The following is a 13,779-nucleotide window of genomic DNA, read 5'->3' on the forward strand; positions in this document are numbered from 1 at the left end:
GGGAAACATTATATTATATTAACAGAGTAAAATGAGATTCAAGGAGGGAGGTTCAGGGATTAGTTTGGTCACATGTACACAACAAACCACAGTCAATGCAATTTAGGTCAGTGTACAGCCAGCACAATTTTTATGTTGCTCGGGCCCATGTGTACTTGCCGGTTTGCATCAGAGCTGCATGTGCTCACTACAAGTGCTTGCATTGATGTAAAGTCCAGTGTGCCAAGGGTACGCATTCCTCTATGCCATGCACCACCATCCAATACAATGCCTTCTGGGAAATTTTTGCAATGTTTTGTGGGATATTAATGACTTGTGCAGGGATCTCTGGAGCTAGGGATCAAGTTCCAATCATGCAACTTTTTCCATTCCATAATACCATCCTTCTCCCATAATTTACACACTGTTTTTTTAAAATCCCACAAACCCACATGGTGCTTTTTGGTCTCTCCAGGCTTCTGTCAAAGATGTCAGCTCTCAGAGCTCTGTGCTGTTCTCTTGAATGTTGCAAATATAGGAAGCCTGATTCTCGTGTCTTCATAGACTCTGAAGAAGTCACGTCCTCAGTTGTTGCACAGTGATATCTTCAACAGTTTGCTGATGGACACTGCGGAAAACAATTCAAGGAGGTGGTTGGTGTTCACAGAGCGGCTGTAGGTGGTGGAGCACTGTGTCTGGGTCCAAGAAACAAGCACTGACTGGTGGGATCACATCGTAATGCAGGTTGGGATGATGAGTGGTGGCTGCAGAACTTACAGATGCAAAAGGCTGCATTCACACCAGCCCTCAAGCACAGGGACGCCAGAATGAGAGCTGCATTGACAATGGAGAAGCGAGTGGCTAGCATGCTTCGGAAGCATGTGACACTGGATTGCTACTAATCAGTGGGAAATCATTTTGGAGTTGGAAAACTGACAGGCCATTGTCATGTGAGTGTGTAGGTCTTTTAATCGTCTCTCACTACGCAGGACTGCGACTGTCAGCAAGGATGCTCTCATTTTTAATAACACAGAATTTTTCCAAAAAAAGGCAAGCAAGGACATTCTTTCCTAACCAGAGGATTACCGCTGGCAATGTTTAAATGCCAGTAGTGATCTTGGGGGATCCAGCCCACCGTTGTGCTCCTTGGGCTCATGAAGCTGTACCTAGATAGTACCAAGGAAAGAGTCAACTACCAACCTAGCAGGTTAGATGCAATGTGTAATAGAATATGTTCTTATCAAGCTGTAAACCTGGCTAATCCACTCAAAATTCAAATATTCACTGTTTCTGACACCACTGATTTCTAGTAGTCTCTCTTTGCCACATGTCCACAACTGTCTACTATTTTCTAGGCATTATTACTCCAGCTGGCCTTCTGAAATATAACCACCAAAGCCTAAAATTGACAGTACTCCTTCTGGAAAAAGTTCTCTAGTTTCTGGCTAAATAGAACCTAAAATTCAGTGGAATATCAGTGGATCCCATTGTGGCTTGTGTATACAGGTCAGATTAGATGATCGCAACAGTCCCTTCTGGCCTTGGAATCTATGAGTTTATGGCTACCCCCTGACCTAAGCACTTTGCCTTACAATTCCACTGAAGTTCATCACAGTCATCTGCTTTGTATTCTGTAGTTTGCAAAATCCATAGCTACAGGGAGTCCCCGGTGTACGTCTCCCACTTATCCGTCGTTTCACGTATCCGTCCCTCATCAACAGGGGAACGTGTTCTGATTCATGTCAGTCCCAATCCACATATCCATCATTTGCAACTTACTCGCTTCACCTTTTGCATCACTTTTTTGTGGATGGTTAGCACCCACCAGCAGCCAGCACTCCTCCTCCCCGCACAGTGCCTCCTGTCGGCCAGTGCCCCACAAGGCCACTGATCAACTCCTCCCCCTCTCTCCCGGCATCTCCTGCATGCTGTGAAACAACTGTTCAGTGGCGTGCAGGAGGCTCTGGGATGGAGCAGGAGGAGTGGGGACAGGGCGCGCTCAGAGGAGGGGGCAGAACTGGGTGGGAAGAGGTGGGGTGGAGGGGTGGGGAAGAGGCAGGGCGGGCCATTATTTCTTATGGGGAAAAATTCCCCAGTATCCGTCATTTTGATATCCGTCGCAACCCTGACATACCAGGGATCCCCTGTACTCAGAAAAGCCTACCGTACAGAAAATAAACTCTTTTCTGATCTCAAGTATACAGCAGATAACTTGAAAGTACATCTAAGCCAGTGTTTCTCAAATGCGGGCACCATGGCTGCATGTGGCCACCAGGGGCTTTTCTTGCTGCCACAGCCTCCTGGGCAGTGACTGGCGGTGAACGCAAAGCAGTACCTCCCCCTAGGGCCACCAGAAGGGGTTGGGCCCTCCCCTCCTCTGGAGCCACAAATGCTGGAGAAGCAGGCAGCCAGTGAGTTCCCCACTTTTCCGGGGGTGGTGAGGCTCCGGTTTCAGCCCTGGGGCGGCGGGCGTCAGGCTCTGGTCATGGGACTTTGGGTTCACGCCTTGGACCCCAGCCACATGACGGCGGGTGCCAGCTCTGGGCTCACCATCTCTCCCCACTCATTGTCCCTGATCCCCACAGGCTCCTCCAGCCCTGGACTCCAGCCACGCAGTGGCGGGCTCTGGCCCCCAGCCACAGGGCTTTGGCTCCGGCCCTGGACCCTGAGCTCATTGCCCCTGGCCACCACTCCCTCCCCAGCCCCTCATCCATCTCACCCCCACTGTCTCCCTACCCACCTGCCTATCCGGGGCTTAATTCATCCCCTGGTTTGCCAGGGCTGAATAAGTCTGCTGTGAAAATTGATATTTGTACGGTTGTTAACATCACTTTTCACAGCCTCCCAGCTAGCTAGTAAGTCTGATATGAAAAGTGGTATTAGCAAACATACAAATATTACTTTTCACAGCACCAGACTTATTAGCTAGCAAGTCTTTAAAAAAAAAAAGGCAACCAAAAGCAACAACAACAACAAAATACAAGGATGTGCAAAGCACCTTATTTGGGTTTCTATTCTGTTTAGGTCCAGTAAAAAATAGAGAACTGTACATTATTTTTATTACTGAGTCTGCAATAAAACCCCATATAAACAAATTATAATGATATGGACTTGTAGATGTGCATATTTATTTGTTTTTCCTAAAGTTAATTAAGTATTTTAAGAACATTTGCCATAGCAGCCACCAGCAAGAGTTGGTGGCTGCACTCTGAGGCCACCAAAATTTTATTGTGAGAACCCTGGATCTAAGTGTGTATGTGTATTGAAGGATATTATACGTTGTTACAAACTCAGATAAAAATGTTCCTGCTGTAAGTTTGGGGTTGTTTTAATAAGAAAACACAAAGAAACAGAACATAAGAGAAAAGATGGTTTGGATGGTCTGTAAACTAGTCTCTTCTGTCTGATAAGCAGCCATAATTCTCATTAGAATGTGGATGGGGAGAGCAGTGCCATAAGTTAGTTTCAAGACCTTTATGAAGAGCTTGTTACTGAAAGGTGCAATTGTAGCTATTTGTAGTAACAGCGAGTTATTACTGTATACTGCAGGTTTGTGATCATGCTGGGTTGAGTACAGATTCCAACTGTAAATGCTGGAAAGGTTCAGATTTCAAACCCTTGAGTTTGGGATGGTTCAGACCAGAGTTCTGGTGTTTTGGTTCTGGCCACTTTAATGATACGGAGTTGAAAGTTAGTTTTTTATTTGGTCTCATCCTTAAAATATCAGCGCAGGGGGTGGGGATTGTACACATCCAGTGTTTCAAACATGGCCCTTTTCAGTGTTATGTTAATGATTTCTAGTTTTCTGATAATAAAGACAATATACTTTCTCTTCTAGATAGAGATTTGGTGGGGGGGGTTCTATAGATGGAAATTAGAAAAAGAGGCATATAATTAGATAGCAATACTTCAGACTGTGCGGGTATCTAGTTAATGCACATGTCAAGTCTCCTTGGATAAATCACTGTGTTTGTGAAATGGAAAATAGTAGGAAACTATCTCTGTCAGATCTAAAGCACCTATCACAATAATATAAGGAACCCATCTTTAACAGGCTTATATTAATGTTAAAAAATAAAACAATACAGACTCTATACAACAATACAGAGCCTATTGGGTGTTAAAGTCTATAGACATTGATAACAGCGAAACAGCACAATTTTCATCTCCCAGTGGGCAATCATAGCTAAAACTTCCAAGAGTTCTAACTGGTTATCTGGAAGCTGCCATTTCTATTTCCATGGAAACGGATGTCATATTTTCAATGAGGTGCTTTGAAACTATCCTCAATTCTGTCGATTTACAATTATTTTACACCACCTTATCCTCTGTGACAAGCCAATCTCTGTTTCCATGGAAACAGCAATTGCAGCCAGCAGGCCTCTGAGTGATTTGTTAGATCCCTTTTAAAGTTCAGCTCGTGCTGCTGGCTGAAAGCTAAATGTAAACCAGCAAAGTTTAGTATTCAGTGTTCTCAAAAACTCTGCGACATTAACCATGGAGAGGAAAGTTAATGTTTTTCTAGCGTATTTATGGGGCCTTATTAAACTGCCTTGATGCAAACCCACTGTTTGTTATAATACAGAATGTCTCTTTAATTGGTGTTTTGCTTTAATTGAATTTACATTTAACATGAAAATGAATCTCAGAACCCTAAAAATTCATGAAAGGCAAACCCATATTGAATTTTTGATTATAATTAATACCTGGCTCTTATATAGTGCTGTTCACTTGTAGATCTCAAGGTGCTTTGCCAAGGATCTCAAGCTTGTTATCTCCATTTTACTAAAGGAGAAACAGGAATAGAGAGAAGTGACTTTCCCCAGATCATCCAGCTGGCCAGGGTCAGAGCCAGGAATAGAAACTAAGCTCCCACATATACCAGTCCAGTGCTCTATTCACTAGGACATGTATGTTCCAGCAATGATGCAATTTTAGGAATTAACAATACCTGTTCACCCCCCAGGACACAGACCAATGCATTTATCAGTATATTTGTATTTTCTTTTTTGACCTAACTCAGGTCCCACTGAAGTCAGCATCAGTTTTTCCATTGACCTCATGGCCAGTTGGAACAGAGCCATGATGTTTGAAGTGTGCACTCAGCAGATCTATTAGTTTTGCCTACCAATTATGGGATTTATAAATGGATTCAGTACTGCATTAAAGTCATCCCATTTAGTATTTTCCCCCAAATGATTGTGAGTATTTCAGTAGCCAAGTGAGGTGGGGGCCCTAGTGTGCTAGGTGCTGCTCTAATATGTGGTAAGAGACAGTCCCTGCCCCAAAGAATTTACAATGTAACTAGACAAAGGGTGAGAGGGGAAACAGGTGAAAAGACTGGCCTCGGGTCACTCAGCAGGTCAGTGATAGAACCTAGGTATCCTTAGTCCCAGTCCTGTGTCCTATCCCCTGTACCTCACTTCTTCCCTATATGATCTTTTCATATAAGGCTGTTGATAAGAGATCTATCATTCTTTTAGAAATGGGACTTCCCTGTCCTTCCAGTGCTGCAGATTCATTAGGGTAGTAGAAATCCAAAAGTGATTTTTTTTCTTGTTAATTCTTAATGTTAAGGGCCCCAGTGCTTGTCTTTCACTGATAACCTATCGTGGTAGTTGGGCCATTCATAATGTTCAGGTAGCAAATGCCACACTAGTTTGTTTTATGGGGAATAAAGTGGATGATATAATTTCAGCAGAGACTGGTAGCCTGCGTTCTAACTTGCTGAGCGGGTCCTTTTATACTACAAGATTGGATAAGGCACCAGTGCTCTAACCTAAACTCATTGGTGTGTTCCACCAGCATTGACTGATGTGACTGAACTACTGGTGGTTCTTTGTACTTGTGTTAGAGACAAGCTGTAAGTGGCTTGCAGTGGAAAAAATAGAAAGATTTCTGTTTCTGTAAGTGCATTCCATCTCCCTCATTTGTCACAGCTTTGGGTAAAGATACTTTTTATCACATTGCTGCCCTTTGCACATTCTACTGACAAAGTCTTCATGGTTGTTCATCTCTATAGTACATTGCATTCAATGAAATCCAGAGTAACTATGGAATTGCTAGCTAAGTAGGCAGCATGTGCAGAGTTTAAGAGGTTTGTTTCCTAGATGGGACTCTTTGAATACTGTACTATCTTACACTTCGCAATGAGACCATATAAATGTTTTCCAACTTAAATTGATGTAAAAACTACATACAGAGATTGTTTTCTCTGCCATGGAAAAGCAGTCACCTCTGAGGTAAAATGTGGCAGCTGTTTAACAGCTCACAAAAAAACTAACCAACAGATTAGGACAAAAAATGAAAAATATCTTATCTGACTGAAACTACAGGGGGAATGTAGGAAGATAACTATTACCCAAGCTGGAGTTTACAAAGACACTCCTAAATCTTGTGAAAAATACACAGTATCTTTAACTGATCACAAGACATCAAGTCCTTATTCAAAATATGCCACCTCCAGCAGTCAGTGTCTTGTGCCTAATACATTACTGCTTAGCACTATGAGAGGCATTAGTTTGCTACTGACTTGGAGTATCTCTGCCCTGCAGCTAGGAAGTGTAATTCCCAGCTCCAGTAGACAGACACGTGCTAGCTCTGATCGAGCTAGTAAGCAATAGCAGTGTGGCCGCAGTCACGTGGGCAGTGGGTTGTGGTAGCCACACGAATGCAACCTCATCCAAAACCCTAGGGCTGTACTCAGGCTGTACGAGCCTGAACTGCCTTTTATGCCGCTGCAGCCACGCTGCAGGGTAGCTCCAACAGAGCTAGTGTATGTACGTCTACCCAAGCAGGGAATCATCCTCCCCCCAGCAGCAGTGTAAATGTACCTTTGGAGGGAAGAGAGAGACTTTACCTAATCACCAGCACCATTTCCTGAAGCCTCCGTATGTTCCTTGAGTTTACCCCTCCACCCTCTAGCCTTACATTATTCCCCTTGTAAGATCGCAGCACATGTGGCATGCATAGCCGGTGGCACTAGAACACTTTTCATAGTGGGGATGATGAAAGCCACCCAAAAGCAGTGGTCCCCAAACTTTTTGCTGCACACCTCCCTTCCCCTGTCTGTGCTCTCCACCTCCCAGAGCCATGGCTCTGGGAGAGGTGGGGTCCAGGGATATGGACAGGGTCAAGGGGGCCAAGGCTGGGGCCACAGCTGGGGGTGGGTGCAGGGCCAACAGCCGGGATCCTGGATCCACGGCCAGGAGCTGGGGCAGGGAGCAGAGCAGTAGAAGTAACTTTAAAAGATTGCATCAGTGCTTGATATTCAAATAGTTTATGTGCAAGCTATTTGTCCTCATCTTCACGATCTACCTAAAATTTTATTTCTAGGTCTCCAGTATAGCAGGAACAATTCATTTCCTTTCTACTTACCATCCATGTAAATTAGTGTCTCCTCTTTCAACATTCCTCATGATCCTAAAGTCTAGTACAGATTGATGCTCTGTCCCTGTCTAGGAGTGATTTGTTTCTGGGCTTCAAATGCCCTTATCCTTGGTCTCGTTACCCCAAACCTTATGTTCTCAGCTGGTGCTGTTAATTCACTGGTATTATAAATAAATTAGATTTGTCTCCTCTGACTCTACCTCATACTCTTTGAAGGGAGGGCTCTAAAGTCCAGATAAAGGTGGAAAACTCGTCAATGGACCCAACTAGATGGTGTCAGAAACCAAGCTGCAAAAACATTTATAAAAATCAGTTAACACATCCCAGTTTACTCATAATTAAAGAATGCCTTTGTTCTTAAAACAAACCTTCTTTAGAAGAAAGTTCAGTCTCTAGTGGGTAAGATAGAGGGAATCAAATTCTGTAACCTGGCTCAGCCTGTGCGTAAAAGGGGGGTCCTTTCCCTCTCAAATGAAGACAGGACATCTGGTTTACTTTCATGCTTTGAAAACTTCCTTAGAGGTACAAGAGGCAGCACAGAAATGGACACATTCATCCCTGGTGGAATTCCAACGTGTTCAGTGCACAGAAGATCAACTGCTACGGATGCATAGTCTAAGCATGTGAGATTTTCATCTTTTCTAGAACATTCCCAATTTTTTCACCGACAGCTATAAGAAAGAAAAGATTGCAGAACTTTCTCAGGCACATATTGTCTTTGGATGGTGGACAGCTGCACTTCCCCAGCTCATCTGTATGCTGGGTGAGAATTAAAACTAAATATAAAATACTTAGAAGCAAATATTGAGCCAGATCATCTGCTGGTTGAAATCACCATAACTTCTTTGGCTCTAATCAAGTTGCACCAGTTTACACCATCTGAAAATCTGGCCCATTTTAAAAACTATTTATTTATTTAGGGAGTTTTAACAGGTTGATCTCAGAGATAAAACAATAATAATTACAACAGTGAGCTTTTGTTTAGAGAAACATTTATACAGTAATATAATCATTGGATCTCTCTATTTAACAGGCTGTTACCATATTACTGAATGAGCATCTTTATACGACACATGACATGTTGTTTCTAGAGATTTTTTACTATATTGAGTGAAATCTCTGATTACAAATATTTAATAAGAATCTGGCCCATATTTATTGGGGCAAATCCCAAAGGGCACTGAGCTCCTGCAGTTTCCACTGACATCCATGTACCAAGGTCTCAGTAAATCCAAAAGAACATGTGGGTTGTAGGTAATTAAAGTGTAATCAAGATTGCAAAATGAATGCAAAAATTCCAACTGTTACTCTTGCTGGACATAAAAATACTGTAGGATGTGCTATGCCACATTATCTCAGATTTGTTACTTTTATTTAAATGTAACTGTTTCACGTACTATCTTAGGTACTTATATGGCCCCCATTTATGATGTCTCTGAGCACTTCCCAGGTTTTAATGTATTTATCTTCTCTCACCCATGTGAGACGGGGCAGTGCTATTATCCCCGGGACAGTGCTATTATTGTACAGATGAGGAATTGGGGCACAGATAGGCTAAGGCCATGTCTACACTATCATTTATGTTGGCAAAACTTATGTCGCTCAGGGGTGTGAAAAAAACACACCCCAGATCAACATAAGTTATGCTGGCATAAGTGTTAGTGTGCGCAGTACTATGTTAGCAGGAGAAGCTACCACTGCTCCTTGGGGTGGTTTAGTTATGTCGACAGGAGAGCTCTCTCCAATCATCATAGAGCGGCTACACCAGAGATCTTACAGCGGCACAGCTGTGCTGTTGTAAGCTCTCTAGTATAAACAGAGCCTAAGTGACTTGCCAAAGGTCACATAGGAAGTCTGTGGCAGAGCAAGGAATTAAATCAAGGTCTCTTGAGTCCCATGCTAACTATTGGACCAAACTTCCTGGCTAATAAACCAGTCAATAATCTATTTATTACTACTGTAAGAAGAATTCTCTACAGTGTCTACTGTAGAAGTAGAATCATAGACCCACTTCCCTTATATAAAGGAAACAATAAGAATAGAAAATATAATCAGACCCCATATCATTAGGAGCTATCCTGCAGAACTCATGTTTATCAATCAATCATTTCTGAGCAAACATTTTCTCTGATTTGAAAAAAGGTTGAATTGGGCGTCACTCTTTCCCTGTATGTTACATTACATCACATAGGATATCATTCAGTTTGTTATAAGATCAGTCTTATTACATAGCATTAGCTGCAATATAGCATGTGCAAATATTGCTTGTCCCAGCCACATGGGAAGAAAGATGAGCTGGATTAATTAGGCGCAACTGTATTTATTAATCGCTCTCATTTATTTCATCTCTCTTGTCAATTGCTAATTTAAAATAGTATTCAGTGACTGAAAAATATAAATAATATCTGTGAATTGATTCTCTGCTAGAAGTGGTATCTAGAATAATCCTTGGATACTCAACAGGAATTTTTGGAATTGTACAGTATACTTCCCGCATTAGAATTTTCCTCTATGATGCTATTGAAAATGCACAAACTAAACTATTATAAATATTAGGTCAGGTTACTTTGGCATTTTTAGGCAAACATAAATATTCTAACAATTGTGTTCACTTAAGGGGGCAGATTTGTTTTTTTATAAATGCCTAATTTTATGCTGTCTGAGTAGAACAGAAAAACTGTAGGGATGTAGCAAGTCACAAGATAAAGTATTTGGATTAAAAAACAGGGAAAACCAAACCAATCTGCTTTATTTTTTTAAAAAGGTAAATAATTATAGACTGCTTATTATTTGTAAACTTTCTCTCTCCATTTACAGAACAGTTTTCTTGACTTTCAGATAAAGGCACAATAATTTAAATGCATCACACTTCAGACACTGACTAGCTGTTTAGTCTCAGAACAAATCAGTTAATTAAATTTCTCCACATGTTTGAGAATATATTCACAGAGATATTTTGTCATGCAAACATACCCTTAAATATATAAAGCACCAGAAAAAGTAACAGTTGTTTCCAACATCATATGGTAAAAGTATTTGTAGTATTTGGGCACCAACGACTGTTCTTTTTGCAAACTATGAATGCTAGAAATGTTGATCAGGTTGAATCATACTTCAGATGTTTAAGTAATTAGAGCTGTTTTTTCCATCAATGCTGCTCTTTTTTGTCTCATTCTCCCTTAATAATAATAGTGGTAGAGAGATTCCTAGCTACCTTAAAACTTTTTAAATATACAAATTTGTTACTTTAAATAAACCACTTGTAGATTAATTTTGTCACCTGCAATTTTTTTTATCTTAAAACAAAATATGGATTTCCTGTCCCCTTCAAAAATACTGTTTTCCCAGCCTTGGGCCTCCCCCCTAAATATCACAATTGTGATAGATGTGTTTTGTCAGTACTGATTTGTTAGGTAAAAGTCAGTACAGTTAAAGACCATTTATGAAGAATGCAATTACTGCAGGATAGAATCCCCATAAAGGGAATTAAAGAAAAAATGGACAAATTACTTGAATACTAACAGTGTCTTAGGACACAACATTAGATACTTAGCTATGGTGTTTCTTCCTCACATGCAGAATTGAACAGATTGCCAGATTTGGGGTTGGGCAAGAATGGTCCCAGGTGTCATAGTCAGATACCTGCTGCTTCACAAATCATCCACAGGCATCGTCCATTAGAATCAGATATTTGTCTCACACAGTCAATTTCCCCAGACTGTCAGGTGCATTGGCAAATTTCTGCCCTTCCTACTGTTCATCTCTCTGGTGCTTTAATCTATATAAAGCACTAATTTAGTATAATAAATAAGCAGCATATGCTGCTGGGAAGCCATTGCTACTGAAAACATTGCTTGATTGCATTAAGTAAAAACAACATAATGGATAAAGTAGACAGTGAGGATGCTAGGGAATGAAAATTAGTTGACACAATGAACAAATTATTTAAGTGCCATTTCTGATTGTATTTCTCTATTAGTGCCTTGAGCATCAACCATATAGAAGCAGATAGCAGTGTCTTTTGAGAGATTATCTTGATTTTTTTAAAAACAATATGAAATGAAGATGGAAATATTCTTTTGTACACATATCCTCAAACATGCTGCTATGTTCCTTCATCACTATGCTCCACATATGTTGGAAAGCACCTAAAAGGAGCTAGGTGGATCCCCTTGTAGTCAGTATACCTTGTACAGGAAGCAATTGCAATGAAATCACAGCCTGTGTAGGAAAAGCTATGCTCTGATAAAAATACAGATCCTAAAATCCTTAAGTATAAATCACTCGGAACCTTCCAGCGTTTGAGACCACTTTTCTCCTCTTGAACACAACTGGTGTTGGTGTGACATCAAAGCTCTCAAGCTGGATCCCCGTTGAAGTGGGCTGTAGCCCACGAAAGCTTATGCTCTACTAAATTTGCTAGTCTCTAAGGTGCCACAAGTACTCCTGTTCTTTTTGCGGATACAGACTAACACGGCTGCTACTCTGAAACCTTCGATTTAGGATTCATGAAGCTAGTGACAGAGCACATGAACAATCTCCCACTCCAGTCCATTGGCAGCATTCAGGATGTTCTGACATACCTATTTGTGTGGCAGGTGGATTTTGATAGGAGTGAGTTCTGCATGGGGGAAGGGAAATTTGTGTTGGCGGGGGAAGAGGGAGGCTGTGTGTGTTCTGCTCACTGTAGGGTGGAGGCTGCTATTTCATTTTATTTTTGTTCTTGTAATTTGTGGCCTGGTGCCTAGGGCCTTCGATAACTGTCCCCTTTTTTAGTTGTGTAAATCTAGAGAAATAATATTACTAGCCCCTATGTTGTGACAAAAGTAACTTCAAAGTTAATGAAATTCAGCTCAGTTTCCATGAAGTCTGATCAGAGAGAGCGCTCCTGCACTGTTGTTGCTGGCAGACTCTGGTACATGCAGACAGGTGAGGAATGAACAGCTTGAGATGGGAAACTATAAAAATACTATTTTTATAAGATACAGAAATAGGCAGAACTTTCCCTATCCTTTGTCTAGACAAGTCAGCGTAGAGATGCTCCTTGTTCCTCCTCCTCTATGTATGTAAGAGGTATTCTGTATTGTTCAACAGAAGCATCAGCTCTTCTGTTCTATCCTGTACTGTTTCTTCCTGTCCTCTTCTACAGACTATTTGAGCACCTACCAGTAGTATATTAATCATATCTGTCATGTGTGGTTTATTCTGTTTCTTGTCATCTCTCCAGAATTGTGGGTGCAGTATAGTGTGTTGTTTTGGTAGGTTTAAAATGTGCATGCTGCTCTGTCAAACAAAGTCAGATTTCACAAACCTTAGCTCCATAAAATGAATGTTTCAGTTGCTGTCATGTTGCATTACTCTTCACCTGGTACATTTCTAAATATTGTGTCCATTCAGAGGTCCTGCATGCTGAGAGGAGTTGCACAGATCTTTGAGTTAATGGATGGATTTCAGAACAAGCCGAGGAATTTTTTCCTGTTCATCACATTTTTGCAAGTCATTTAGGCACTGGAGCTGGACTTTCTGCAGGTCCCTCACGTGCAGGTTTGTCCAGGGAATGATCTCTGTACAGTGCAGCATGACTCCTGGGAGATGTAGGCACAGGCCTTGTCTACCCAGTGACACTCAGAAAAGTTAATCTGCATTAACTCAAGGGGTGAATTGAAAATGGATTAGTTAAACTGCATTAAACCCCTACGTGGACACTCTCATTCAAAATTAAGGGGCCTTAATTCATTTTAGTTTAATTCACTTTGTAAGTGAAGATTAAGCTAAACCAAATTAAGGCCACCTTAATTCTGAACGAGGCCTGGTCTACACTTTAAAAATTAGATTAAAAAAAATATCGTGCCCAGAGCACCATATTTAGATCAACTGAAGGAGTCTTCTGTCCTAGTTACTGTGTTTTGGGGAGACTGATTACCTACATTGATAGAAAAATCCCATCCGTTGACTTAGAAAGTGTCTACACTATGGGCTAGTTTACACTGGGAACTTACACTGGAATACCTATGTCTCTCAGGGGTGTGAGAAATCCACACCCCATAGAAATTTAGCTGTGTTGACCTAACCCCCTATAGACAGTGCTAGGTCAATGGAATTTTGTAGTGTAGACTTCCCCTAAGCTGTAAAAGTGGACAGACACCTGGTTGAAAGCTGCCAGAGATGAGTTTTCCAAAAAAAATTTCAAACAAATTGACTGAAGCTAAAACTTTAGGCTAACAATTAAAAGAAGTCTTTAAAAAGTACACTCTCATATATTAGATACAGTCTCCAACTCAAAAAACTAAATTACTATTTTGGTGGGGAGTGTCCTGAGAACTGTAAGTATATTTTGTTAAATGTGTCATCAACGCTATATTAAAAAGCCCTTTTACATTTGCTTTGCTAATAGAGTTAGCAAATCAAGGG

Source organism: Chelonia mydas, chromosome 10, assembly GCF_015237465.2.
Source record: "Chelonia mydas isolate rCheMyd1 chromosome 10, rCheMyd1.pri.v2, whole genome shotgun sequence".
Lineage (NCBI taxonomy): Eukaryota > Metazoa > Chordata > Testudines > Cheloniidae > Chelonia > Chelonia mydas.